Raw genomic sequence first — 25,553 nt, forward strand, 5'->3', positions numbered from 1 at the left:
ACTGGGGTTCATTTCTAGAGGGATAGAATTGAAAAGCAGAGAAGTTATGTCAAACTTGTATAGAGCCTTGGTTAGACCACACTTGGAGTACTGTGTACAGTTCTGGGCTCCATATTCTAAAAAGGATACAGAGGCACTGGAGAAGATTGGAAAAAATATTTACTATGATACCAGAACTGAGAAGTTGGGGAGGAGGCTCGTGTGGAGCATAGATCAGTTGGGGCCAAATGGTCTGTTTCTATGCTGCAAACTCAATGTAACATTTAGAATTGAATAAAAATAAAGTTTCCTTAGTGATATACCAGCATTTTGAAATTCAGACCCCACAAAGCATCCTGGACTTTAAGTTGCTCGATTGCAACTATGTTGCAGCAGTCTTCTAAAAATAGAATGTTTGTGTTTTACCAAAGATATGATTACAGGCCAGGAAATGTTAAAATTTGGCAGATAGAGTTGAAGCACTGTTAAATCTGCCGATTTCAAAATGATCAGTGTGACAAAAAGGAGGGTGAGAACAACTGAAAATTAGTGTTTATGAAGGTGAATGATTCAAGTACAGTAGTTGCAGGAGGTAAAACTCCATCCATTGATAAATGTTAGACAAAGTCACTGATCCCATTTGTAGTAATACAGACTTAGTGGGTTTTCTTATGCCCCTGTCTCCAATCTCTCTGCAATGGTAAGGGAGAGTTAGGTTAATGTAATGGGAGAAGGAGCATTCAAAGTTTTGGCACATGTGAAACTGGTGCACAAACCTAAATTGACTTTTGTCCTGCTTATAAAGATGGAAAAGCTCAACTGAAGAGCAGAAAATGGAGGGATTACGCTCCAGTGAAGCACCTTGACGTTTTACTACATTAAAGGTACTATATAAATGCAAATTGTTGTTGGTTCAGGTAGGTGCAAACTTATTTTTAAATTATCAAAAGTTGCAGTAAGTCAAGCCATGTAATCCATCAAACCTCAACTCTATTTGAAAACGGTTTTAATTAAAATTCATTTCAATATTAAGTTTGATCTTAACAAAAATATTTTTATGATCATTATTAGCCGAAAAGGATAAGTGAGGGTTACAAGGCTATAATGCAAACTGGCTATTCCAATGATGTAGAGCTGTTTTGATGCAATACAGAAATTTCAATATCACAATTATACTGAGAAATAAGGATAGCCAGTCAGAACAAGTAACTCATGAATGCCTGGAAATCTGAGGTAAGGGGGCCTAAATTCATAACCGTCCACAAATGTGGGCAAAATTTTCAGCGTATTCCAATTATCATGTGGGCTTGGGGACCACGCTAACTTGGTCTCCCTGCCTGCTTAGCATGAAATAAATGAGCTTCTAGCACTGCATGCACTCTTCATTGGTAGCTCGCTTAACGGGGCGGGACATCTGACATCACTGGAGCTAGCAGCTCTTGATGGGGAGCTGCAGTCAGCTTTATTCTGAGCACCACTGAAATGGGATACTGGAAGGGCTCGCCGCTTTTCAGGTTTAACTTTGCAGGTACTGGTGGAGGAGGTTGGCAGGAGGAGGGATCTCATCGTGCCACCCAACAGCAAGAAGGTATCCCTTGCTTCACAGCAACAGTAGACAGAGGTGGCAGAGCAAGGTCAGGGCCAGAAGCATTGCTCTAAGGACCTGGCTGCAATGTAGAAAAAAGTTCAATGACCTGAAAAGGGCTACTAAATGTAAGACTTCTAACTCGTATCCCTTATTACTCTCTGCTTAGCCCTGTATTAACTGTACCCTCAGCACTCAAAACCCTTTCATCCAATTACTGCAGCACACTTTACTCCACCTCCAACTACAGCACTCTGGACCTGCTACTGTTTTCATTAGCACTTCCCTCACCTCATACCTGTGCTATCTTTCACACACCAGCAACATTATTCTTCCCTGACATGCATATCTGAAAAACATCTCATTAGGTTAATCGTAACACACTCCTTTCTTGCAGGGGAAGCTGGAGCACAACAACAGGGAGCAGAAGGCCCAGCATCCATATACATCCTGTCTCCTCTGGAAGATAGCGTAATGAACATTGTGGACAGGGGGTTGTCAGAAACACGGTTTCTGGAGAGGCTGGATGTCCTGCAGAGTTTTTAAGCATCTCCCCTTTCCCTTCTCACTGAAATCTCGCCCTCACACACTGTGCATGACAAAGGGCTGCTGCTTTCAGCAGTCATTCATCTGTTTCTGCTAACCCTTGTCCCTCTCTTCCCTTTCAGATCCTGAAACTCTAGAGGGCTCAGCAGGAACTGAGGAAGAGGAGTACATCCCTCCAGAATATGCAGCATCACTCAACTTTACCCAAGCAAGCACCAGCTCAGACACTGGCAGCCTGTGTAATTTAGAGGGTAGAGAGGTCTGCACTGAGAAATTCACTGAGCACAAGTGCGCAGGAGCAAAGGCAGGTGGATAGGATGGCCCAAGAATTATGTCGCCGGATGGTGACCTCACATCCTAGCCTTGCTACAGAGGGCAGAGATTAAGACATCGAGGGCTCAGCCTACAGAAAAGAACTGTTGGTGTAAAGCACAAACCTCTAAGTGCACTGGGCAGCCTCCAGTGAGCTTCCACACAATGGCAGAGAGCATGGAGGAGTGCAACTCCAACTTGTGCAAGATCTTCGCGCATGGCGTCCAGACCATGCAGTCAACCATGGAGCGAGCGGTCAGCTCTGTGAACACTGCTATGGATCCCAGAATCATGGAGCTTCTGGTGATGGCTCTGACAGCTTTGATAGAAGCTCAGACTGCTGCCATTTTGGCATATCTAGCATGTCCTCCGGCTTGAAAAGCATTGATAGGAGCTTTGAGAGTGGCTCATTACTCCTGCATTCTGTTCTCAAGCAGAGCAGTGGGAGTGCTAAGGTACAGCCCCATGAGAGTGTCATTGTCTCCATGGGAGAGGCAGATGCTGTCCACTCTATGCTGCCCTCTCACGACGACCGCATGTCTGCTCCCCTCCACACAGTCACCCAGTGCCCTTTTTGGTGCCAGACCGCTATCTGGGCCTGACTGCCCTGGCTGCTGCTGAGATCCTGGAATCTGCAGCTGGGCCCTCTATGGCCAGAGCTACTTTAAGTCGCTTACCACGGCCATCTCCGGACTTTGATGCCCTTGTCACCATTAAAACCTTTATTCTCTCATCCTAATTGTTCCCTCAGTATACCCCTCATCTCAGCTCCCTTAAGGCCAAGGGACGCAGATTTGAATGTCTTTGGTGGACAACTGGTTTAACCATCCATCGCCCAATCTGTTGGACCACTTAAAGCATTATTGGGTCCTGTTCTCCATCGCTAAAACTGCTCACCATTCAAAGATCATCCAGGAATGCAAAGATAACCCCTGGCTTCTCGTGTCCACCACAAACCGTCGTCTTAAGCCACTTCCCCTGCTTCCTCCATCCTCACCTCTAACAAGTGCGAGGAGTTCATGGACTTTTTTGTCACAAAGATCGAGACCATACGTTCAGCTGCCTCTGCCAGTTCCCTCCCTTCCCTTCGCCCACTGGACCAAACTTCCTCATATGTTCCCCGCTGCCCTAGCTCTGAACTTTCGTCTTTTTCTAGATTCTATCCCATTTCCTGCAATGCTCTCAGAGCTCAACTTGTCTATGAAACCCACCTTCTGCTCCCTCGAGCCTATTCTGACCAAACTGTTGACCACCCAACTTCCCTTCCTGGCCTCCATGTTAGCTGATATAGTTAGTTCTCTCTCCTCAGGTACTTCTCCTCACCCCCATCAAATCTGCCATCATCACCCCTCTCAAAAAACCCAATCTTGACCCTTCTGTTCTTGCAAACTACCGCTCCATCTCCAACCTCCCTTTCCTCTCCAAAGTCCTTGAGCGTGTTGTCGCCATCCAAATCCGTGCCAACTTACCCGCAATTCCATGTTTGAAATTTTGTAATCAGGTTTCCAGCACGGCCACAGTCCAGGAATGGCCCTTATCAAAGTCACAAATGACATTTTTCGTGACTGTGACCGTGATAAACTATCCCATCTCATCCTTGACCCTTCGACAGTTGACCGTACCATCCTCCTCCAACACCTCTCCTCCGTCGCCCAGCTGGGTGGAACTGCCCTTGCTTGGCTCCATTCTTATCTATTGAATCGTAGCCAGAGAATCACCTGCAATGGCTTCTTTTCCCACTCCTGCACCATTACCTCTGGAGCCTATCCTTGGCCCCCTTCTATTTCTCATCTACATACTACCCCTCAGCGATATCTTTCGAAAACACAGCACCAGGTTCCACATGTATGCTGACGATACTCAGCTCTCTCTCACCAACACCTCTCTGGACCCCTCCACTCTCTGATTTGTCACATTGCTTGTCCGACATACAATATTGGATGAGCATAAATTTCCTCCAACTAAATATTGGGAAGACTGAAGGCATTGTCTTTGGTCCGCACCACAAACTGCGTTCCCTGGCCGCCGTTTCCATCCCTGGTAACATATGACTACATATCCGCTCCATCACCAAGACCGCCTACTTCCCTCCGTAACATTTCCCATCTCCGCCCCTGCCTTATCTCATCTGCTGCTGAAATCCTCATCCATGCCTTGGTTACCTCTAGACCCGACTATTCCAACGCTCTCCAGGCTGGCCTTCCACCTTCCGTAAACTTGAGCTCATCCAAAATTCTGCTGTCCGTATCCTAACTTGCACCAAGTTCCGTTCATCCATCAGCCCTGTGCTTGCTGACCTACATTGGCTCCCGGTCCGGCAATGCCTCAATTTAAAATTTCTCATCCTTGTTTTCAAATCCTTCCATGGCCTCGCCCCTCTCTATCTCTGTATCCTCCTCCGGCCCTACAACCCCCTGTGATCTCTGCGCTCCTCCAATTCTGGCCTCTTACGCATCCTCGATTTTAATCGCTCCAGCATTGGCGGCCATGGGTTCAGCTGCCTTGGCCCTAAGCTCTGGAATTCCCTCCCTAAACCTTTCTGCCTCTCCTCCTTTAAGATGCTCTTTAAAATTTACCTCTTTGACTAAGCTTTTAGTCATTTTTTTTATTTGTTTGCATTTAATATCGCAAAATGTCCCAAGGCACTTGACACTGAGCCACAGAAGGAGATATCATGACAGATATTTATAGAAGCATAGAATTTTACAATACAGAAGGAGGCCATTTGGCCCATCATGTCTGTGCCGGCTCTCTAAAAGAGCTTGGTCGTATTCCCTTGTCCCTTTTCCCCGATAACCGTTTTACGTTTTTTCAGATTCTTACCCACCATCTTTTTAAGAGTTATTGTGGATTCTGCTTCCACCGTTGTTTCAGGTAGGGCATTCCATGTCCTAATTTCCTGAGGTCATTGAAGGATCGGAAACCGGGAGAGAGACACTAAATTTCTGTTGAACTTGTTTTATGGAGTGCTGCGCCATTGCAATTTGGCACCTGTGAGAGTGACAGTTGGTTAATTGGATATTGTAACATTTACAGTACAGAATGTACCAATTTTGATACATCAAGTACAAAGCACCTAGGAGAAGGGGACTAACTTCTCTCTGTTGTTTTTAAGTTACATTTCAACTGTCATTGTGGGAGTGGCTTTAGTGCCATTGTATACAAGCAACTTGAGTAAGATTGAATTTTTAAATATTTTACTTTTTGCTTGAAGCTCAGCTTCCACCTCAAAAAAAAGTATATTTATTAACTATATTTGAAGGGTTAAATCACCCAAGTAGTTCTGTTTGCTTTCATTAAACTTTTAGGACCAAGTATTTGACTTTAGTATGGGTGGGAGACAATTGAGGCCCGTGATGGACAATAACTGAAATGTGGAAGGTCCTGGATGTGTTCGGGACGACCACATGTGTGGGAGATGTCTCCGACTGCTTGTGCACAAGCCCACGATTCCTGATCTTGAGAAACAGCTTGTCATGTATGCAAAGCAGTGAGTTCCTGGAATGTTCATTCCAGGAGAAGGTTAACCTCCAGGCAGAACAAGTTAGTGAGAAAGGAAAGTGGGTGACCATCCATCAGGCTACAAAGCGACTGGAGGCATGCGTAGGGATCACCTGGGGGTGTTGAATTGATAAAACAAGTATTCAGTACTGAACACATGTGACAACTCAGAGGATGGCAACCATGAACAAGTGGTTGCTAAAAGGGGGGAAGTGAAGTATTGAAACACTACTAATAAGGGATTCCATAGCAGAAGGGACAGGTGCTTTTGTAGACATGGCTGAGAATTCAAAATGATATGTTGGGTTTTTGCCTTTCCTGCCTGGGGGTTTAACATCACCTGATTAAGAGATAGATTAAAATAGTCTATATAGGAATAGTAAGAATAAGGGAAGTAAATACATGGTTGGAGAGAAGGTGGAGGAGGGAAGGGCTCAGATCCCTGGATCATTGCGACCAATTCTGGGACAGGAGTGTCTTGTACAGGATGGACAGGATTCATCTGACCAGAGGTGTGAGCAATGTTCTCGCTAGGAGGGTAACCAGTGTTGTGAAGGTGTGCTTAAACTAATATGGCAGGAAGGAGGGGAAGAAACAAGATGAGGAAGCAGAGAAGAAAGCAAAAGGTGGGGAAAGGTGTGGGAGGGGGAGAACGAACAGCAGAAAATTAATAAATAAGAAATCCAAAGGACATAGGATTAAAAAAAAACAAGATGATGAGGTGGAGCAATTGAATAGGATAACTATTGATATGGAAAAGGCACCAGGTCCTGATGATATGTGTCCTAGAATGATGAGCGTAATCAGGAAGAAATAGCTGAGCTCTGACCACAATCTTTCAAACGTCAGTGGGCATGGGAGCTGTGCCAGAGAACTGAAGAGTTGGCAATGTAACACCGCTCTTCAAAAAAAGGAGAAAGGGCAAAAAACAAGTAGCTATAAAACAGTCAACCTAACATGAAAGAAAGAACTTACATTTATATAGCACCTTTTACTACCTCTGGACATTCCAAAGTACTTCAAAGCCGAAGTTGTACTTCTGAAGTCTGGTCACTGTTGTAATGTAGGAAGCACTGCTGCCAATTTGCGCTCAGCAAGTTCCTGCAAAAAGCAATGTTATAATAACCAGATAATCTGTTTTAGTGATGATGGTTGAGGGATAAATATTCGTCAGGACACCAGGGAGGGCAGACATGAATAGTGCCATGGGATCTTTTAAGTCCACCTGAGAGGGCAGACACAACCTCAGTTTAACATCCAAGTCCGAACGAGGCATTTCTGACTGCAGAACTCCCTCCGTATGGATTGTTGTGTTCGAGTCTCTGGAGTGGGGCTTGAACCCACAACCATTGTGACGCAGAGGATGAGAGTTTTACCACTGAGCCACGGCTTACACATCAGTATGGCTAAGCTTCTAGAAGCAATATTACAGGATGAAATTAATGTTCATCTAAAAAGACATGGTTTAATTTAGAACAGTCAGCATCGATTTATAAAAGTCAAGGCATGACTTATAGAGTTTTTGGGGAAAGCAATGTGATATTATGAAGGAAATACAATGGCTGTTGTGTATATATGGATTTTCAAAAGATGTTTGATAAGGTATATGAAGATTGTGACACAATTAAAGCGTATGGTACTAAAGGAAGTGTGGCATAGGAAGTTGGTTAAAGGACAGAAAACAGAGTGGTAATTAATGAATGTTCTATGGAGTGGAGGGAAGTAAACAGTGGTTTCGCCCAGGGCTCAATGTTGGAACAAATGCTCATCTCAATATATATAAATAATCTGGACTTGGGTATACGGGGCCACAATATCCTCCTGTGAGGTGATACATTTTGGAAGGAAAAATGAGAGAACATGTACACAAAATGGTAAAACTTTAAAAGAAGAGACAGGTGTTTAGATATACACATTTTTAAAACTGTGAGGACACACTGATGAAGTTATTTTTTTTTAAAGTATATGGGATTTTCAGTTTTACAAGCCACAACATGTAATTATTTATCCTTTGTCAATTGGTTAATGTTACTTCATGGTGATCTGTTTGTATTAAGCACCATCACTGCTTGAGAATGTGAGCAGGTAAGTCATGCTTATCCTGCTCCAGGACCAGTCATTAAAGTGAGAGAGATGGTTTTAGGTGATTCAAGTTGTCTTTTTCTCCTTCACTTCACACAATGGCACAACTGAGGTAAGTAACTTACCATGGGGGGTAAATCGCTGTAGTCACTGTGTAACAACATTATAAATGCATTCAATAAGAACTTGTTTACCATATGTTACATATAATGTCCAGAGCAAATCTTTTTCCCCTCTTTCCACCCATGTGGAGAATTAAGGACGTAAATCAATATTGTAGCACACTGGTAATCCCCATCCTTCGATTTGCTATTTTTAAATTGTTTTAACCAAAGAGCTATTCTGTCCTTCAAGTGATTATGAAAAAATGTATTCAATTCATGACCTTTACTAAATGAACAATAAACTAATATTCCTGTTTTTCTTTCCTTTCTTAGTTTCCAGTTCACACAAGTACTCCCTCAGTGAGATATGCAAACAGTTGCCATTATGGCTGTACTGTGTTCAGTTGACTGGAGGTTGGAACTGAGCTTCTATGGCATAGGATTGATCTGCTGATTTTTACTCATTTTATTCCCTTCCTCATACCCAACCCAACACCACCCCATTACCACATCTAACTTTCATATTTTCAGTTGGGAGCTCCTTGTAAAGTATTTATATTGCAGAGCTGCTGTGAGAAGCATTTGTGCAAAATTGCTCTCAACAACATTTATATTTGGGGCAGATTCTATAACACTGGAGCAACGGGACAAACAACCCTATGTACATAACTATTTTTGAGTCCTGGATTGCAACTTTATTTTCTGAACATCAGACCTAATCCCCACGATCAGTGAGTGGAAAAAACACATCATTCGTATGTATGGTGGGCTGAGTGCTCAGCCTTTTGACAGCCAATGAGATGGCAATCTTCCTCCACCAGCACTATCCATTTTTGACACAGAAGGCACTGCTGCCTTTAGAAATACCATCAGAAATGTCTCTTCAGGTAGTATTCAACATCTCCAAAGGCAGCAGCAGCCACTTCATTTATTGCCAGATTAGGGTCTGTCATCGGCAATAAACGGGCATAAGCAGACACTTGCCTGTAAAGTACCTGGGACAGTTAAATGCTGCCCCTACTCCTTCAACAATATATTAATTAGTAGAGCGCTTCAAAATTAAATTCTACAGCCAGTGGAATAACTGATATAAGTGGATCTTAAGACTGTGCAAATGTTAATGCAACGATTAAGAGACAATGGGGGGGATTTTCGACTTCCGCACGAAGTTGGTGCTGAAACCCTCATCCATGCCTTTGTTACCTCTAGACTTCACTATTCCAATGCACTCCTGGCCTCCCACATTCTACCCTATGTAAACTTGAGGTCATCCAAAACTCTGCTGCCCGTGTCCTAACTCGCACCAAGTCCCGTTCACCCATCTCCCCTATCCTTGCTGACCGACATTGGCTCTCAGTTAAGCAATACCTCAACTTCAAAATTCTCATCCTTGTTTTCAAATCCCTCCATAGCCTCGCCCCGCCCTATCTCTAATCTCCTCCAGCCCCACAACCCTCCTGAGATATCTGCGCTCCTCTAATTCTGCCCTCTCAAGCATCCCTGATTATAACTGCTCAACCATTGGTGGCTGTGCCTTCTGCTGCCTAGTCCCAAAGCTCTGGCATTCCCTGCCTAAACCTCACCGCCTCTCCACCTCTCCTCCTTTAAGACATTCCTTAAAACCTACCTCTTTGACCAATCTTTTGGTCACCTGCCCTAATTTCTTTTTATGTGGCTTGGTGCCAAATTTTCTGTCTTATAATACTCCTGTGAAGCACCTTGGGACATTTTACTACATTAAAGGCGCTATATAACAAGAAGTTGTTGTTGTTGAAGTTGATGGAGCAGCTGCATTGTCTGCCTGAAGCCAGCAACAGAAGGCCTGAACCATTTTCAGGTATGGGCTACATTTGAGTGTAGCTCGCAGTCTGCGGCATCAGCAGCACACGAAGCCGGGAGCACCAAACAAGCACTTATATTATATCATATAGAATCACAGAAACGGGCCATTTGGCCCATCGTGCCTGTGCTGGCTCTTTGAAAGAACAATCGTGCTCAGTCCCACATCCCTTGTCTGTAACCCTGTAGGTTCCTCATCCTCAAGTACCTGTCCAACTCCCTTTTAAAATTATTTATAGAATCAGTTTCCACCACCGTTCCAGATCCTGACAATTCTTTCTCCTCATCTCCCCTCTAGATCTTTTGCCAATGATTTTGAATCTATGACCTCTAGATGGAATAGTTTTTCTCTATCTACTCTATCAAAACCTCTCAGCATCTTGAAAACTTTCAATAGGTCACCTCTTAACCTTCTCTGTTCCAAGGAGAACAGTCCTAACTTTTCCAACCTCTCCTCATAACTGAAGTCCCTCATCCCTGTGGTTGACTATTAACTACCCTCTGAAATGGCCTAGCAAGCCACTCAGTTGTACAAAACCACTACGAGAAACAATAATAAGAATAAAACCGGATGGACCACCCGGCATCGACCTAGGCACACCCAGCCCAGTTGACCTTGCAAAGTCCTCTCTCTAACATTTGGGGACTTGTGCCAAAATTGGGAGAGCTGTACCACAGACTAGTCAAGCAACAGCCTGACATAATCATACTCACAGAATCATACATTTCAGCCAATGTCCCAAACTCCTCCATCACCATCCCTGGGTATGTCCTGTCCCACCAGCAGGACAGACCCACTAGAGGTGGCGGCACAGTGGTGTACAGTCGGGAGGGAGTGGCCCTGGGAGTCCTCAACATTGACTCCGGACACCATGAAGTCTCATGGCTTCAGGTCAAGCATAGACAAGGAAACCTTCTGCTGATTACCACCTACCGCCCTCCCTCAGAATATGAATCAGTACTCCTCCATGTTGAACACCACTTGGAAGAAGCACTGAGAGTAGCAAGGGCACAGAATGTACTCTGGGTGGGGGACTTCAATGTCCATCACCAAGAGTAGCTCGGTAGCACCACTACTGACTGAGCTGGCCAAGTCCTGAAGGACATAGCTGCCAGACTGGGCCTGCGGCAGGTGGTGAGAGAACCAACACAAGGGAAAAACCCACTTGACTTCGTCCTCACCAGTCTACCTGTCTCAGATTCATCTGTCCATGACAGTATTGGTAGCAGTGACCACTACACAGTCCTGTGGAGACAAAGTCCCGTCTTCACCCTGAGGACACCCTCCATCGTGTTAGAGTCATAGAGTTTTACAGCACAGAAAGAGGCCCTTCGGCCCATCGTGTCTGCGCCGCCCATCCATCCCTGTCCAGTCTAATCCCATTTTCCAGCATTTGGTCCATAGCCTTGTATGCAATGGCATTTCAAGTGCTCATCCAAATGCTTCTTGAATGTTGTGAGGGTTCCTGCCTCCACCACCCTTTCAGGCATTGAGTTCCACATTCCAACCACCCTCTGGGTGAAAAAGTTCCTCCTCAAATCCCCTCTAAATCTCCTGCCCCTTACCCTGAATCTATGCCCCCTTGTTATTGACCCCCCCACTAAGGGGAAAAGTTCCTCTTTACCCTATCTATGCCCCTCATTATTTTGTACACCTCAATCAGGTCCCCCCTCAGCCTTCTCTGCTCCAAGGAAAACAACTCCAGCCTGTTCAGCCTCTCTTCATAGCTGAGGCGCTCCATCCCAGGTAACATCCTGGTGAATCTTCTCTGTGTTGTGTGGCACTACCACCGTGCTAAATGGGATAGATTCAGAACAGATTTAGCAGCTCAAAACTGGGCATCCCTGAGGTGCTGTGAGCTATCAGCAGCAGCAAAATTGTATTCCACCACAATCTGTAACCTCATGGCCTGGCATATCCCTCACTCTACCATTACCATTGATATACCTATCAATTCGTCCAATAAAAGGCGACGAGTTAGGAACGTAACTAAAGGTTTTTATTGACTAAATAACAGAGCCCACCCTCGTGGGTGATCGGGTCCAACAAGGAGGAATACCAGCCAGTCGACTACCTTTATACCTGGGCAGGTAGGTGGAGCCATGGGCGGAGTCGGAGGTGGTCAGCCCAGGTATAACAGCGCGACAAGAGGCGACCTCGTATCGTGATACAACGGTGATAACAATACAACAGTGATAACTATAGTGTAACGATAAAGTGGTTTACCACATTCACCCCTTGTTTAGATTTGAGTCCGGCGGGGTGAAGTGTACTACCAGTTCTGGTATGTCAGTCTGTCCGGAGGCCTCGTAAGCCTCTCCGATCGTCGCAGCGGCGGTGCTGCATTATCCGGTGTTAGTGCTGGTGTCTGCGTGGTCGGCGAAGGCTCGTGGGGTTCCGGCATGCCGTCTACCTGGGCTGGAATTGGGGGGGTGGTGGGGGGGGGTAAAGGTGGTGTCTCCGGAGTGCCCGAGGGTGCGAGGTCTCGTAAGGAGACAGTGTCCTCCCGCCCGTCTGGGTAAGCCACGTAGGCGTACTGGGGGTTGGCGTGCAGGAGGTTCACCCTTTCGACCAGGGGGTCTGTTTTATGGGCCCTCACGTGCTTTCGCAGCAAGACGGGCCCCGGAGAGGTCAGCCAGGTTGGTAGAGTGGTTCCCGTAGTCGACTTCCTGGGGAAAACAAACATTCGTTCATGGGGGGTGGCGTTAACGGCAGTGCAAAGTAGTGACCGGATGGAGTGCAGCGCTGTCGGGAGGACTTCCTGCCAGCGGGAGGTTGGGAGGCCCTTAGACTTTAAGGCTAAGAGGACGGCCTTCCATACCGTCGCGTTCTCTCTTTCCACCTGGCCGTTCCCTTGGGGGTTGTAGCTGGTGGTCCTACTTGCTGCAATACCTCTCGCTAGTAGGAACTGACGGAGTTCCTCGCTCATGAAAGAGGAGCCCCGGTCACTATGTATATAGTTTGGGAACCCGAACAAGGCGAAGAGGTCGTTCAGGCATTTAATGACCGTGGTACTGGTCATGTCTGGGCAGGGGAAGGCAAAGGGGAAACGGGAGTACTCATCAACAATGTTGAGGAAGTACACATTACGGTCAGAGGACGGGAGGGGCCCCTTAAAGTCGATGCTCAGGCGCTCGAAGGGGCGGGTGGCCTTGATCAGGCTTGCTCTGTCCGGCCTAAAGAAGTGCGGTTTGCACTCGGCGCAGGTCTGGCAGTTCCTGGTTATGGTCCTGACCTCCTCGATGGAGTAGGGCAGGTTGCGGGCCTTAATGAAGTGGTAAAGTCTGGTGACCCCGGGGTGGCAGAGGTCGTTGTGGAGGGTCTGAAGTCTACCACTTTGCGCGCTGGCGCATGTAATTCGTGACAGAGCATCGGGGGGTTCGTTCAGCTTACCTGGCCGGTACAAGATATCATAATCGTAGGTGGAGAGCTCGATTCTCCACCTCAAGATCTTGTCATTCTTGATTTTGCCCCTCAGCTTGTTATTAAACATAAAAGCGACCGAACGTTGGTCGGTAAGGAGGGTAAATCGTTTGCCTGCCAGGTAGTGCCTCCAGCGTCGTACCGCCTCCACAATCGCCTGGGCCTCCTTCTCGACCGACGAGTGTCGGATCTCAGGGCCCTGTAGGGTCCTTGAGAAGAAGGCCACCGGTCTCCCCTCCTGGTTAAGGGTGGCGGCTAGGGCGAAGTCGGATGCATCGCTCTCGACTTGGAAGGGGATGGACTCATCCACTGCGTGCATAGTGGCCTTGGCAATGTCTCCCTTAATGAGGGAGAAGGCTGCGCACGCTTCCTCCGTAAGGGGGAAGGATGTGGACTTCATGAGGGGTCTGGCTTTGTCCGCATAATTGGGCACCCATTGGGCATAGTAGGCGAAGAGCCCCAGGGTTCTCTTAAGTGCCTTAGGGCAGTGGGGGAGGGGTAGCTCCATGAGGGGGCGCATTCTTTCGGGGTCGGGGCCGATGAGTCCGTTCTCTACTACACAGCCAAGGATGGCAAGGCGCGAGGTGTTAAACACACATTTCTCCTTATTGTAGGTGAGGTTCAGCCGTTGGGCTGTACGGAGGAATTTCTCCAGATTCACGTCGTGGTCCTGCCGGTCGCGGCCGCAGATGGTGACGTTATCTAGGTAGGGGAATGTGGCCTGCAGTCCGTTCTGGTCAACCATCCGGTCGATCTCCCTTTGGAAGACCGAGACCCCGTTGGTGACACCGAAGGGGACCCTAAGGAAGTGGTATAGGCGCCCATTCGCCTCGAAGGCGGTGTACTGGCGGTCCTCGGGGTGGATAGGGAGTTGGTGGTAGGCCGACTTAAGGTCGATGGTCGAGAATATGCGGTATTGTGCAATCTGATTGACCATGTCAGATATGCGGGGAAGGGGGTATGCGTCCAGCTGGGTGTATCTGTTTATGGTCTGGCTGTAGTCGATGACCAGGCGATTTTTATCGCCGGTCTTAACGACCACGACCTGGGCACGCCAGGGGCTGTTGCTCCCCTCGATGATGCCCTCCTTCAGGAGACGCTGCACCTCAGAGCAAATGAAAGCTCTGTCCCCAGCGCTGTACCGCCTGCTCTTGGTAGCGACGGGTTTGCAGTCGGGGGTGAGGTTAGCGAACAGGGAAGGTGGCGGCACCTTGAGGGTGGATAGGCTGCAGGTGTTACGCGGTGGGCGGTTTAACCTTCGCTGGTTGTCGACTGTGAGTGGGGGGAGGGGTCCACCGTATGCTAGGGTTACACTTTGGAGGTGGGATTGGAAGTCCAGCCCTAGTAGGACGGCAGCGCAGAGCTGGGGGAGGACGAGGAGTTTAAAGTTTTTATACTCTGTACCCTTAACCGACAAGGTCACAGCACAGTAGCCGCTAATGTCCGTGGCGTGGGACCTCGATGCCATCGAGATTCGGTTGCGCGTTGGCAGGACAGGGAGGGAGTAGTGGCTCACCGTGTCTGGGTGGATGAAGCTCTCCGTGCTTCCGCTGTCGAACAGGCAGGTCGTGGCGTGGCCGTTTACTTTGATGTCCATCATCGACTTGGACAGGTGGTGTGGGCGGGCTTGATCCAGAGTGACGGAGGCTAGCGTGTAGGTAAGCGAGTCGTTGTCGTCTGCGGGCGAGGCGGTCGTCGGGTCCGGGGGCCCGGTGGCAGTCGGGCGTGGTGGGTAAAATGGCGTCTCCCACGAGGTAGGACAAAATGGCGGAGAAGATGGCTGCCCCCATAACTCACATGAGGCACTATTGGGGTCGGTTGCCTTGATCAAAGATGGCCACCCCATGACTCACGTGTGGGGATACTGGCCTCAGTTGCCGTGAAAGAAGATGGCCGCCCCCACAGTTCGCATGAGGCACTGCTGGCCTCTGAAGATCCGCTCCTGCAGGCCTTAGAGAAATGGCCTTTCTTCCTGCAGGTTGTGCAGGTAGAGTTCCTGGCTGGGCAGCGCGACCTCGGGTGCTTCTCCTGGCCGCAAAAGAAGCAGCCGGCGGCCCGATCGCGGGTGCCCGATGTCGGAGCCGGTACCGGGGGTGGCGGGCCCGGTCGGGTCCGGGACGCCGACGCTGAGGTAGGTCCCGGGGGCGGCGCTGCGAAGGGTATTGCGGTAGGGGTCGGGCCCGAGTCCCAGGGTCGTGAGCAGTACCTGGAAAACGCCTCCTGGTCCTGATGGGCCACCTCCAGGGAGAGAGCGAGGGCTTCAGCTTTGTCCAGGTCGAGGTCTTTAGCTTCAAGCAGTCTTTGCCGTGAGTAGTCGGACCGTAGGCCTTTCACAAAGGCATCGCGGATATTATCTTCCGTATTTTCAACAGCCGTCACCGCTTTAAAGTCACAGTTCCTGCCGAGTGCTCTTAGCGCCCCGTAAAAATTCAGCTACAGACTCTCCTGGCTGTTGCGGGCGGGATCTTAGGAGGTGCCTGGTGTACATGTAATTTACCGGGCTGCGGTACTGCTGTTTCAGTAGGTTGATAGCGGCCTCGTACGTAGTCGTGTCCTGTATGAGTGCGTATACTCTCGGGCTCGCTTGGGCGTTCAGAAGTCTTAGTTTGGATCTCTGCGGGGCGCCGGATTCTTCCAGGTAGGATTCGAAGCAGTCCAGCCAGTGTTTGAAGTTGAGGGCTGCGTTTGCTGCCTGTGGGTTTAGATCCAGGTACGGTGGTTTGAGGGCTTGCAGCCAAGCCGGCTGGTGTGGCTGTGCTTCTGGGAGGGCTTCTGGCTGGCCAGTAGTAGACATCTTTAAAATTTAGTCAATAAAATTGATATACCTATCAATTCGTCCAATAAAAGGCGACGAGTTAGGAACATAACTAAAGGTTTTTATTGACTAAATAACAGAGCCCACCCTCGTGGGTGATCGGGTCCAACAAGGAGGAATACCAGCCAGTCGACTACCTTTATACCTGGGCAGGTAGGTGGAGCCATGGGCGGAGTCGGAGGTGGTCAGCCCAGGTATAACAGCGCGACAAGAGGCGACCTCGTATCGTGATACAACGGTGATAACAATACAACAGTGATAACTATAGTGTAACGATAAAGTGGTTTACCACAACCATCAAGCCAGGGGACCAACCCTGGTTCAATGAGAAGTGCAGAAGAGCATGCCAGGAGCAGCACCAGACATACCTAAAACTGAGGTGCCAACTTGGGGAAGCTGCAACACAGGACTATATGCATGCTAAACAGCAGAAGCAGCATGCTATAGACAGAGCTAAGCGATCCCACAATTAACAGATCAGATCAAAGCTCTGCAGTCCTGCCAATTCCAGTTGTGAATGGTGGTGGACAATTAAACAACTAACTGGAGGAGGAGGCTCCATGAATATCCCCATCAATGATGACGGACCCCAGCTGCGAGCATAAAAGACATAGCTGAAACATTTGCAACCATCTTCAGCCAGAAATGCTGAGTGGATGATCCATAATAGCCTTCTCCTGAGGTCCCCACCACCCAAGAATCCAGTCTTCAGCCAATTTGATTCACTCCATGTGATATCAAGAAATGGCTGAGCACACTGGATACAGCAAAGGCTATGGGCCCCGACAACATCCTGGCTGTGGTGCTAAAAACTTATGCTCCAGAACGGGCCGTGCCTCCAGCCAAGTTGTTCCAGTACAGCTACAACACTGGCATCTACCCGACAATGTGGAAAACTGCCCAGGTATGTCCTGTCCACAAAAAGCAGGACAAATCCAATCCGGCCAATTACGCCCCATCAGTCTACTATCAATCACCAGCAAAGTGATGGAAGGTGTCATCAACAGTGCTATCAAGCGGCACTTACTCACCAATAACCAGCTCACTGATGCCCAGTTTGGGTTCTGCCAGGACCACTCAGCTCCAGACCTCTTGGCCTTGGTCCAAACATGGACAAAAGAGCTGAATTCCAGAGGTGAGGTGAGAGTAACTGCTCTTGACATCAAGGCTGCATTTGACCGAGTGTGGCATCACGGAGCCCCAGTAAAATTGAAATGAAGAGGAAAACTCTCCTTTGGCTGGAGTCATACCTAGCACAAAGGAAGAGGGTTGTGGTTGTTGGAGGTCAATCATCTCAGCCCCAGGACATCGCTGCAGGAGTTCCTCAGGGCAGTGTCCTAGGCCCCGCCATCTTCAGCTGCTTCATCAATGACCTTCCCTCTATCATAAGGTCAGAAGTAGGGATTTTCGTTGATGATTGCACAGTGTTCAGTTCCATTTGCAACTCCTCATATAATGAAGCAGTTCATGCCTGCGTGCAGCAAGACCTGGACGATATTCAGGCTTGGGCTAATAAGTGGCAAGTAACATTCATGCCATACAAGTGAAAGGCAATGACTATCTCCAACAAGCAAGAGTCTAACCACCGCCCCTTGATATTCAACAGCATTACCATCGCTGAATCCCCCACCATCAACATCCTGGGTGTTACGATTGACCAGAAACTTAATTGGACCAGCCACATAAATACAAGAGTGGGTCAGAGGCTGGGTATTCTGCGGCGTGTATCTCACCTCCTGACTCCTCAAAGCCTTTCCAACATCTACAAGGCTCAAGTCAGGAATGTGATGGAATACTCTTCACTTGCCTGGATGAGTGCAGCTCCAACAACACTCAAGAAGCTCGACACCATCCAGGCTTGATTGGCCCCTCATCCACCACCTTAAACATTCACTCCCTCCACCACTGGCGCAACCTGGCTGCAATGTGTACCATCTACAAGATGCACTGCAGCAACTCATCAAGGCTTCTTCGGTAGCACCTCCCAAACCCGCAACCTTCTACCACCTAGAAGGACAAGGGCAGCAGGCGCATGGGAACACCATCACCTGCAAGTTCCCCTCCAAGTTACACACCATCCTGACTTGGAAATATATCGCTGTTTCTTCATCATCGCTGGGTCAAAATCCTGGAACTCCCTACCAGCACTGTGGGAGTACCTTCACCACACGGACTGCAGCGGTTCAAGAAGGAGGCTCACCAGACCTTGTCAGCGACGCCCACATCCCAGGAACAAATATTTTAAAAAAATCCCTGGTAGCATCCTGGTAAATCTTCTCTGTACCCTTTCTAAGGCCTTTATATCTTTCCTGTAGTGTGGTGCCCAGAATTGTCCACAATACTCCAGCTGAAGCCTAACCAGTGATTTATAAAGTTCTCACATGATCTCTTTGCTTTTATGTTCTATTCTCCTATTTATAAACCCAAGTAACCCATATGCTTTTTAAACTACCTTTATCAACTTGCCCTGGCACCTATATATATCTATCTTCTTATTTACCTATTTTTTATTATATCTATAAAAGAGCTCTTCTGTCTGTCTGTCTGTATGTCCTCTATACACTCAAAAGTTATAGAGCGTACCTACACATGTGTTATATCAAAAGAAAGCTTATGATTCCGGAATGGTCATAAGCATATTTACTTTTTGGTCAGACAAAAATTGTTCAGACGGTATACAAAAAACGTTCAAAATTCTGCTCATTATCCGCTCATTAGCATTGAGTGACATGAAGGTTGACCAATCGTACAGTCGAGCGACGTGACGGTTGACCAATCGCTGCGTCACAGGGGCGGGTTCATTGCGTGTGCGGGCGGGCCATCCTACAGTTGAGTGACGTGATGATTGACCAATCCTACAGTTCAGTGACCTGATGGTTGATCAATCGGTGCGTGTGTGGGCGGGCCTAATCCTTCTGAGCTGAGGTGAGTGGCTGCCATCTTGATTCCTAACTCTTCATTTCTTTTTCCCACTTTCTGCGTGTTTATTTTCAAATCTACATTTCCAGCAAAAAAAAAGTCGCTTTTAAAACACAATTAAATTGTTTTAAAAGAAAGTTAATTAATTTGTAAATATTTTCTCTAACCTCATTAATTTTCCTACCTTTCACCGTTTTTGCAGGCCTCGAAGCCTCGGCCTCTGTTCTCCTGCCACGCCAAAGCTAGGCACCTCCCGTCCCACTCAACAAGTGGCCCGCGATCGCCGCCATCTTTCTAAAGGCTGGCCGGGCGGGTCTGTGCTGAGCGTAGCCACCGCCGCCATCTTTCTAAAGGCTGGTCTCTCTCTTCCCCGCGCAGCCCGAAAGCCCGCGGAAAGAGGGAAGCGAGCAGGTGAGTGGCGGCGTCTCTCTCTCCTCCACCCCCCCCCCCCCACCGCAGTGAAAGGCGTTCGTCTGCCGCCCGGCCAACCGGGTCCAAAGGCCCGCCGTGTTAACGATGAGGAACCCCGGGCTCGCTTCGAAGCGATGGGCACCCGGCCTCCCGATGTCGGACTGACTCCGTTCTGGTACCGGAAAGGAGGGAGAGACGGGGGAGGGAGGGAGAGGAGAGGAGAGGGGGAGGGAGGGAGAGAGAGCGGAGAGGGAGGGAGAGAGAGCGGAGAGGGAGAGAGAGCGGGGAGGGAGGGAGAGAGAGAGCGGGGAGGGGGGAGGGAGAGGAGGGAGGAGGGGAGGGCGGAGGGGAGGGCGGGGGGAGGGGGAGGGAGAGGAGAGGAGGGAGGGAGGGAGAGAGGAAAGCAGGGAGAGACTGGGGGAGAGAGAGAGAGACTGGGGGGGAGAGACCCAGAGCCCGACCCAAAGCCACCAGGTGAGCGGCCGCGGCGGTCCGTGGCGGCCCACTCTCTCTCATACTCCCAGTCTCTCTCTCTCACACTCCCAGTCTCTCTCTCTCACACTCCCAGTCTCTCTCTCTCACACTCCCAGTCTCTCTCTCTCTCACACTCCCAGTCTCTCTCTCTCACACTCCCAGTCTCTCTCTCACACTCCCAGTCTCTCTCTCTCTCACTCCCAGTCTCTCTCTCTCTCACTCCCAGTCTCTCTCTCACACTCCCAGTCTCTCTCTCTCACACTCCCAGTCTCTCACACTCCCAGTCTCTCTCTCTCTCTCTCACTCCCAGTCTCTCTCTCTCACACTCCCAGTCTCTCTCTCTCTTTTCCCCCCAGTCGCTCTCTCTTTTCCCCCCAGTTGCTCTCTCTTTTCCCCCAGTCGCTCTCTCTTTTCCCCCAGTCGCTCTCTCTTTTCCCCCCAGTCGCTCTCTCTTTTCCCCCAGTCGCTCTCATCTTTTCCCCCAGTCGCTCTCTCTTTTCCCCCCAGTCGCTCTCTCTCTTCCCCCCAGTCGCTCTCTCTTTTCCCCCAGTCGCTCTCTCTTTTCCCCCCAGTCGCTCTCTTTTCCCCCCAGTCGCTCTCTCTTTTCCCCCCAGTCGCTCTCTCTTTTCCCCCAGTCGCTCTCTCTTTTCCCCCCAGTCGCTCTCTTTTCCCCCAGTCGCTCTCTCTTTTCCCCCCAGTCGCTCTCTCTTTTCCCCCCAGTCGCTCTCTCTTTTCCCCCAGTCGCTCTCTCTCTTCCCCCAGTCGCTCTCTCTCTTCCCCCCAGTCGCTCTCTCTCTTCCCCCAGTCGCTCTCTCTCTTCCCCCCAGTCGCTCTCTCTCTTCCCCCAGTCGCTCTCTCTCTTCCCCCCAGTCGCTCTCTCTCTTCCCCCCAGTCGCTCTCTTTCTTCCCCCCAGTCGCTCTCTCTCTCTCTTCCAACAACAACATGCCCTCAAAAAACCCTCGGCACCGCTGGGCACTTCAGCTAGTATATATATATATAAAAGGATTGATCTGTCTGTCTGTGTGTATGTCCGGGCATCACTAGAGCGTACCTACACATATGTTATATATCAAAGAAAACTTATGATTAGGGGAGCGTCATAGGTGTATTTACTTTTTGGTCAGACAAAAATTGTTCGGACAGTAGACAAAAAACGTTCAAAATTCTGCTCATTAGTGGTTGGCCAATCATACGGGGAAATCCGCTCATTAGCACTGAGTGACGTGAAGGTTGACTAATCCTACGGGGGAGCGTGCTGCGTCACGGGGGGCGTTTCATGGCATGTGTGGGCGGGGCCTAATCTTTCAAACTGCCGTTAATTCGGCCATCTTTACCTCAGCTTTTAGTTTTATTCACATTTTAACAGCTTCATTTTTCCCACTTTGTGTGTGTGTGGAGGGGATTTTTTTGTTGCTTGGCTCTGTTTGCGGCCACGGGCCGGGGACTCGGGCTTTCCCCCCCTCGGCCCGGTCCGGGGCTTGGCTCCGTTTGCGGCCGTGCGCCGGTGACTCGGGCTTTCCCGGTCCCGGGGCTCGGCTCCGTTTGCGGCCGCGGGCGGGGACTCGGGCTTTCACTCCCTTGGCCCGGTCCCAGGGCTCGGCTCCATTTGCGGCCGCGGGCCGGGGACTCGGGCTTTCTCCCCCTCGGCTAGGCCGCAGGCAAGCCGCTGCGACGGTCCGGGGCGGGAGCCGCCGCGCACGGCCTTCCCCGCGGCATCAACCGCGCGGCCCGAGAGCCCGACCGAAAGCGAGCAGGGCTCCGGGTCACCAAGGCCCCACACCCCCCTTTCCCCCCCACCCCCCCTTACCCCCCACACCCCGCTTTCCCCCCAACCCCTTCCCCACCCCTCTTTCCCATCCCACCCCCTTTCCCCCCCCACCCTCCCTTACCCCCACATCCCCCCTTCCCCCCACACACCACCTTTCCCCCCCAACACCCCTTCCCCCCCCTTCCCCCCACCCCTTTCCCCTTTCTCTCCTTCCCTTCTCTCTCTCTCTCCTTCCCTCTCTGTCTCTCTCCTTCTCTCTCTGTCTCTCCTTCCCTCTCTCTTTCCCTCTCTCTCTCTCTCCTTCCCGCTCTGTCTCCTTTCTTCTCTCTCTCTGTCTCTCTCTCCTTCCCTCTCTCTCTCTCTCCTTTGCTCTCTGTCTCTCCTTCCCTCTCTCTCTCCCCCCCGTCTCGCTCTTCTCCCCCCAGTCTCTCTCTCTCTCTTCCCCGTCTCTCTCTTCTCCCCCCCAATCTCTCTCTCTCTCTCTCTCTCTCCCCCCCAGTCTCTCTCTCTCCCCCCCAGTCTCTCTCTCTCCCCCCAGTCTCTCTCTCTCTCCCCCCCAGTCTCTCTCTCTCTCTCCCCCCACAGTCTCTCTCTCGCTCCCCCGTCTCTCTCGCTTCCCCCCAGTCTCCCACACAGACAAACAGACAGACAAACTCATTTATAAAAATTATTTGTACTTTTTTCATAACAACATGCCCTCAAAAAACCCTCGGCACTGCCGGGCACTCCAGCTAGTATATATCTATATATATAAAAGGATTGATCTGTCTGTCTGTCTGTCTGTATGTCCGGGGATCACTCAAAAGTTATAGAGCGTACCTACACATATGTTATATCAAAAGAAAGCTTATGATTAGGGGAGCATCATAGGCGTATTTACTTTTTGGTCAGACAAAAATTGTTCAGACAGTATACAAAAAACGTTCAAAAAACGGCAAAATTCCGCTCATTAGCGGTTCACCAATCCTACCACTCATTAGCGTTGAGTGACATGAAGGTTGACCAATCCTACGGGGGGAGCGCGCTGCGTCACGGGGGGCCTTTCATGGTGTGTGTGGGCAGGACCTAATCTTTCAAACTGCCATTAATTCGGCCATCTTTACCTCAGCTTTTAGTTTTATTCACATTTTAACAGCTTCATTTTTCCCACTTTGTGTGTATGTGGAGGGGATTTTTTTGTTGCTCGGCTCCGTTTGCGGCCGCGGGCCGGGGACTTGGGCTTTCCTCCCCTCGGCCCGGTCCCGGGGCTCGGCTCCATTTGCGGCCGCGGGCCGGGGACTCGGGCTTTCCTCCCCTCGGCCCGGTCCCGGGGCTCGGCTCCGTTTGCAGCCGCAGGTTGGCCCGGTCCTGGGGCTCGGCTCCGTTTGCGGCCGGCGACTCGGGCTTTCCGCCCCTCGACTAGGCCGCAGGCAAGCCGCTGCGACGTTCTGGAGCGGGAGCCGCCGCGCACGGCCTGCCCCGCGGCGTCAACCATGCGGCCCGAGAGCCCGACCGAAAGTGAGCAGGGCTCCGGGTCACCAAGGCCCCTCGCCCCCCTTTCCCCCTCCCCCCCTCCCCCCCACCCCCTTTCCTCCCCACACCTCCTTTCCCCCCCACCCACACCCCCTTTCCCCCCCCACACACCACCTTTCCCCCAACACCTCTTTCCCCCCACACACCCACTTTCCCCCCACACACATCACCTTTCCCCCTCAACACCCCTTCTCCCCCACCCCTTTCCCCCACCCACCCCTTTCCCTTTCTCGCTCTCCTTCCCTCTCTCATTTCCTCTCTCTCTCCCTCCCCCTCTCTTTCCCTCTCTCTCTCTCCCCCCCAGTCTCCCCCGTCTCTTCTCCCCCCAGTCTCTCTCTCTTCCCCCCAGTCTCTCCTCCCCAGTCTCTCTCTCTCTCTCTCCCCCCCACTCGCTCTCTCCTTCCCAGTCTCTCTCTCCCCCCCGTCTCTTCTCCCCCCAGTCTCTCTCTCGATCCCCGGGCCTCTCTTCCCCCTCGTCTCTCTCTCTTTCTCTCTCTCTCTCCTTCCCACACAGACAGACAGACAGACAAACTCATTTATATATATATAAAAATTATTTCTACTTTTTTCATAACAACATTCCCTCAAAAAACCCTTGGCACCGCCAGGCACTCCAGCTAGTATATATATAAAAGGATCCGTCCGTCCGTCTGTCTGCCTGTGTGTCTGTCTGTCTGTGTGGATGTCCGGGCATCACTCAAACGTTAAAGAGCGTACCTACACATATGTTATATCAAAAGAAAGCTTATGATTAGGGGAGTGTCATAGGCGTATTTACTTTTTGGTCAGACAAAAATTGTTCGGACAGTAGACAAAAAACGTTCAAAAAACGGACAAAATCTGCTCATTAGCGGTTGACCAATCCTACCGCTCATTAGCGTTGAGTGACGTGATGGTTGACCAATCCTACTGGGGCACGGGGGGGGACGTTTCATGGTGTTTGTGGGCGGGGCCTAATCCCACAAACTGCCGTTAGTGCGGGAGCGGGAGCTGAGCTGAGGCGAGTGGTGGCCATTAAAGACCAGCCGGGCCTGAAGCTAAAAAACTGGTAATGGAGGTGAGGAAATTGTTGATTGATTAGTATTGATTAAGGAATTTCTCTCTCTCTCTCTCCTTCCCCCCCCTCTCTCCTTCCCCCCCTCCCTCTCTCTCTCCCGAAGCGGGAGTACACCCTCGCGGTCATCAGGGGTCAGCCCGACCGAGAGACTCGGCGCCATTCCCTCCTTCCTTCCTGCCCAGCGAGCAGGTGAGCGGCAGCGCACGCACGGGGGCTCCGGGTCGTGGGCGGGGCCTATTCCTGAAGCCTGCCGTGAGTGCGGGACCGGCAAAAGCAAGCTGCGTAGCCTGGGTAGGACTGATTCTTCTGTTTATTTTGCTAATCGTGACAGGTGAGGAGGGTGTTTGTTGTTGGCGGTGGGCCGGAGCGGGAGCTCAGCTCGGGTGACTCGGGCCGGGCCTCAGGCGCTACGCCGCCCATGGGGGCTCGGGGGGCGTGCCGCAGCGCGAGCTCAGCTGGGGTGACTCGGGCCCGGCCTCAGGCGCTACACCGCGCACGGGGACTCCGGGCGCCTCTCTCTCTCTCCTTCCCTCTCTCTCTCCTTCCCCCTCTCTCCCTCTCCTTCCCTCTGTCTCTCTCTCCTTCCCTCTCTCTGTCTCTCTCCTTCCCTCTCTCTCTCTCTCCTTCCCTCTCTCTCCTTCCCTCTCTCTCTCTCTTTCTTTCCCTCTCTCTCCTTCCCTCTCTTTCTCTGTCACTCTCTCCTTCCCTCTCTCTTTCTCCTTCCCTCTCTCTCTCCTTCCCCCTCTCTCTCTCTCCTTCCCTCTCTCTCTCTCTCTCTCTCCTTCCCTCTCTCTGTCTCTCTCTCCTTCCCTCTCTCTGTCTCTCTCTCCTTCCCTCTCTCTGTCTCTCTCTCCTTCCCTCTCTCTGTCTCTCTCTCCTTCCCTCTCTCTCTCCTTCCCTCTCTCTCCTCTCTCTCTCTCTCTCTCTCTCCTTCCCTCTGTCTCTCTCTCTCTCCTTTCCCCCCCTCTCTCTGTCTCTGTCTCTCTCTCCTTCCCCCCCCTCTCTCTGTCTCTCTCTCTCTCTCTCTCCTTCCCCCCCTCTCTCTCCCGAAGCGGGAACTCAGCTGAGGTGAGTCGCGGCCCGAGAGCCCGGCCGGGCCTGAAGCGCTAGGCCGCGCACGGTCACTGTGGCCTGCCTCTAAGTCCTTCCCCCCTCTCTCTCTCTCCCTCCTTCCCCCCCTCTCTCTCCCTCCTTCCCCCCTTTCTCTCTCTCCTTCCCCCCCCC

At 50.5% G+C, this 25,553-nt stretch overlaps 1 protein-coding gene across 1 annotated transcript in view; it reads left to right on the plus strand.

The window, feature by feature from the left end:
* The first annotated feature begins 764 nt into the window (after positions 1-764).
* Positions 765-25,553, plus strand: part of LOC147114045 (kelch-like protein 3) — a 250,403-nt gene continuing 225,614 nt past the window's right edge. The window contains exon 1 of the mRNA XM_085995589.1: positions 765-863. The gene's annotated coding sequence lies outside the window, so the exon portion shown is untranslated. The remainder of the gene's footprint in view (positions 864-25,553) is intronic.

The sequence above is a fragment of the Somniosus microcephalus genome, chromosome 8, assembly GCF_052327205.1.
Source record: "Somniosus microcephalus isolate GS21.2 chromosome 8, FLI_Smic_1.0, whole genome shotgun sequence".
NCBI classification, from domain to species: Eukaryota; Metazoa; Chordata; class Chondrichthyes; order Squaliformes; family Somniosidae; genus Somniosus; species Somniosus microcephalus.